Source organism: Benincasa hispida, chromosome 7, assembly GCF_027475165.1.
Source record: "Benincasa hispida cultivar pf3 chromosome 7, pf3_genome.v1.1, whole genome shotgun sequence".
NCBI classification, from domain to species: Eukaryota; Viridiplantae; Streptophyta; class Magnoliopsida; order Cucurbitales; family Cucurbitaceae; genus Benincasa; species Benincasa hispida.
Window position 1 is genome coordinate 35,551,386 of NC_143484.1, and position 4,959 is coordinate 35,556,344.

Sequence of the window (4,959 nt, forward strand, 5' to 3'; positions counted from 1 at the left end):
GCCATGAGAAGGTGTGTGGGCCACTTTGTTCAAGCCTCAGAACCAGCCCTTAAGGGAGCAATCTATCTACTAACCCCTGCTTCGGGGAAGAAGTGAATTCCATCTTGTGTAGCTGATCTCCCAGCTCCTAAATCAGACGAATCCCCAAAGTGGTAGGTTTGAGTCAGCAATCTAGCCACTCGCACCCATGAAAATCAAAGGACCGCTCTCAAAGGAAGGAGTTCCCAATTCACTCAGGATTGAGGTCATGTTACATATGATCATTATAGTGAAGTGAAGTATCTGTCATGAACGACATTATATAACGAGACGTTAACACTTTGTGGTTCGGTCTTATACAAACTCCTTTGTATAGGACACCCCCGCTCGCATGTCCCCATATGAATGATCAGGATCAGACCATCTGTAGCAAGTCACAACACTTGTAACTGTTCTACAAAGCGGGCTGCATCCGTAGCATTAATAGAATAAGGTTTCCCTCCTATATCCATATACTACAGACCATTTTGGTTATCACTTGAGGTATGATCCACTTGTATGTCTCCACATACATGCTTAAGTTACAAATGAAAACGAGGGATTTCAGTTTATTGGTTTGTGGTAAAAAAAAATTAAACATCCAATGTTCATAGACAATAAGTGAAGAAAATATCATATATTACATCACAAGCGTTTGTTCAAAACTATGTTTACAAACTATAGGACATGAGAGTTTAGGGCATCATTCCCAAAAATCTCCCACTTGTCCTAAAGCGAGTGAGGTGTACGTACAACTAGTACAAAACAATAAACTAGGGTACTAAGGCCCAGTAGAAAAATATCTCCCACTTGCCCTACTTCAGCTGCAGCAGGTCCCGTAGACCCATGCTCTGTAGGTGACCTTCAAACACTGTAGCCGTGAGAGCCTTCGTAAACGGGTCAGAAACGTTGTGCTCCGAAGCGATCTTCATGATTATCACGTCCCCTCGATGCACTATCTTGAGGATGAGATGATACTTCCGTTCTATATGTTTGTCGCGCCTGTGACTTCTGGGCTCCTTGGAGTTCGCCACAACACCACTATTATCACAATAGAGGGTGATGGGCCTAGACATGTCTGGAACAACTTCCAAATCTGTCAGAAACTTTTTGAGCCAAACGACCTCCTTAGCAGCTTCACAAGCCGCTACGTTCTCAACGTCCATCGTGGAGTTGGCTATGCACCCCTACTTAGTGCTTCGCCACACTACTGCTCTTCCATTAAGAGTAAAAACTGACCATGAAGTGGACTTCCTAGAGTCCTTATCAGTCTGAAAGTTAGAATCCATGTATCCAGTAAGGATCAAATCTCTAGTTCCATACACGAGCATGTAGTCCCTCGTTCTCCGAAGATACTTGAGGATGTTCTTAACTGCGGTCCAGTGACCCTGACCTGGGTTAGATTGATACCTACTGACTATTCCCACAACATAGCAGATGTCTGGTCTAGTACAGAGGATTGCATACATCAAACTACCAACGACAGACGCATATGGGACTCGTCTCATCTCCTCAACCTTTTGAGGCGTCTTAGGACACATTTTCTTAGACAAAGTAACTCCATGCCTGAATGGCAGTAGGCCCTTTTTGGAATCTTGCATCGAGTACTTGAGCAACATCTTGTCAATGTACAATGCCTGGGACAGCGTTAGCACTTTGTTCTTACGATCCCGAAAGATCTGTATACCCAAAACAAACTAAAGCCTCTCCTAAATATTTCATTTGGAATTGGGTCGCTAGTCAGTTCTTAACTGCAGTCAGTAGTCCTACATCATTCCCAATGAGTAGGATATGGTCTACATACAACACTAGAAAAACCATTGAACCGTTGATGATCCTCTTGTAGACACAAGGCTCATCAACATTTTGGTCAAAGCTGTACGATTTGATCGCAGTATCAAACTGAATGTTCCAAGATCGAGATGCCTGTTTCAGCCCATAAATGTACCGATTCAGTTTGCAAAGTTTTTGCTCTTTACCTTGGGCAATGAATCCCTCGGGCTGCACCATATAAATGGTCTCCTCAAGATTTTCATTCAGAAAGACCGTCTTGACGTCCATTTGTCAAATCTCATAATTATAATAAGCGATAATTCATAAGAGGATGCAGATCGACTTCAACATGACAACAGGCGAGAAAGTCTCCTTATAGTTGACTCCCTCCATCTGAGTATAACCCATTGCCACAAGTCGAGCCTTTAATGTTTGCACCTTCCCATCGGCACCCTGTTTCCTCTTGTAGATCCACTTACAACCTATAGGTCTTACCCCATCAGGCTGATCTATAAGATCACACACTGAGTTGAACTACATCGACTCCATCTCGAGAACCATGGTTTTGATCCATTCATTCCAGTCAACATCCTCCATTTCCTTCTGATAAGACAACAGATCCTCAACATCACCATCGACTATCATTGTCAGGATTTCTGTGAAACCCAGATAGCGAATGAGTGGGTTCGCAACCCTCCCACTGCGTCGAGGTTCCCTCTACTCTTGAGGTGGAATCAACCTACTAGATTAACTATCATCAATAACTCTTGCTGATGAAGTAGGTCTTTCAACAACTCTTGTTGAAGTTTCAGTAGTTTCGTTGGAAAGCTCACGTAACATGACTTTACTACGTGGACTGTGCTTCCTAATATGACCCTCCTCCAGGAAGGTAACATTCGTGGAAACAAACACTCTATTTTCCGATGGATCATAAAAGTAATCCCCTCGTATACCTTTGGGGTAGCCTACAAAGAGGCACAACCTCGTCCGCGGTTCCAATTTCTTTGAATTAGCCTCAAGCACATGTGTTGGGAAACCCCATATGCGGAAGTGACGTAAACTAGTTTTACGCTTGTTCCACAACTCTAGAGGTGTTCTCGCAAACTCTTGGAAGGAACACAGTTGGCTATATACACTGCAGTTTCCACTGCAAAACCCCAAAACGAGTCCGACAAGGAAGCGTAACTCATCATCAAACAAACCATGTCCAACAAGGTTTTGTTTCTCCTCTCCGCTACACCATTCTGTTGAGGTTTACCCAGCGCTGAGAGTTAGGAAACGATTCCATGTTCTATCAAATAGTTCTGGAACCACGAATCCAAAAACTCTCCACCTCGATCCGATCGAAGTGTCTTAATCTATCTTTCCAATGCATTTTCAACTTCAGCCTTGAACTCTCTAAACTTTTCAAAGGATTCAGCCTTTCATTGCATCAGATAAACATACCATACTTAGAGTAATCATCAGTAAAATTGATAAAATACTCATAGCCTCCTCTAGAGGCTCTTTGGCTCCATAACCTTTTCCAGTAAAAGATCTTTTAGTCATCTTACCCTTAAGGCTAGATTCGCACACTGGTAAAGAATTTTCCTCTAACTTACTTAGAAGTCCATTTTTCACCAACCTCTCAATCCTATTGAGATTGATGTACCCTAATCGAAGGTGCTAAGGTTGGGCATTTTCTTTTGGAGAAACTCATTGACGTTTATTTTGAGTTACAACAGTTTTAAACATCTCTATGTTATGGAGGGAACTTAATGCTAACGGTCTTAACACATACAAGTTATTTTTCAGTTTTGCTGTATAGATGTCAACTCCATCTTTATGAATAAACACTTTATCCACATTAAAATTAAGAGTATATTTACATTGCAACAAGCACTTTACAGAAATTAAGTTCCTTTTCAACTCAGGAACTACAAATACATCTTGTAAAATAAGAAATTTTTTCTATAATGTCAATTGAATTCCTCCCACTGCCACAGCTGAGACGACGTGCCCTGTGCCTACTCGCATCGTCATCTCACCAGCCTCCAGTTGCCGCTAGGATCTAATCCCCTGAAAAGAAGAACAAACATGATTAGTGGCGCTCAAATTTATAATCCAGGCAGAATCATCATTATCCACTAAACAAGTTTCCAAAACTAGCAAATCGCATTTACCTTGTTTTGACTTAGCTTTGGCCGCCTTCTTCTCATTCAACCATCAAGGACAATTCCTCTTTCAGTGTCTATCTTGGTTGCAGTGGAAACACTTTCCCTTGTCAATCGGTGTCGAACGCCTATTCTGTTGGGCGATAGGTGGCAGGTTAACAGGCACCTTCCCTTCCCCTTACCACCCTTCTTCTTCTTCCACTTTCCAATGTTAGAAGGAGAAGGTGCAGACTTCGTCCCTGAAGTCGAACCTCGATGGAACGTTTTTAAGATGAAGCAACATTTGTCTCACCTCCCCTCTTCTCCTTCCTTTTTAGTCAGGATTGATATGTCTGCAACTCGTTGAGGAGAGTTGTAAGGGTATAGTCCACTTTGTTAAAAATCACATTACTAACAAAGTGCAGGAAGCTTTTCGGCAACGAATGCAGGATTATGCTAACCTAACTGCCCTCATCAATCCTAGACCCATTCATCTCCGCCACATTGAACTGGACCATTATGTTAAGCACGTGTTCACGAATAGAGGTGCCTTCCTCTATTTTGGAGTTGAAGATGTATTTAAGAGCCTCATGCTTGAGCTATTGATAACGAGCAAAAATGCACATTATCATATTGCTAAGTTCTTAAACAATATTGGAATGCGTTGATGAAATATGTTACTTTGCGTCTATTAAGTATCAATTTCGTAATATTGCGGTCGCATGTGTTCAGCGCATTAGAACAGTTGCTTTTTGTATTTTTGTGCAGAATATGCGCTAACGCAATGCAAGAATTGCGATCTTCAGAATCATTGGTCGAGCGCAACTTCACCACAAGGTTTTGTGTTGATCATGCTCGTAAACATTCACCCAAGAAGAATCGCCGCAACTTGGTCAGCATAACATGGTGAGCGCATCTGGGTGAACGGCCAATTAAGCGCGATGGGACAGAAAGCCGACGACAGTCGAATCCAAATTAAGTTGATAGCAGATAACGGTCACAAAGTACATTCAGCTTTATCGGTGACAATTATTCG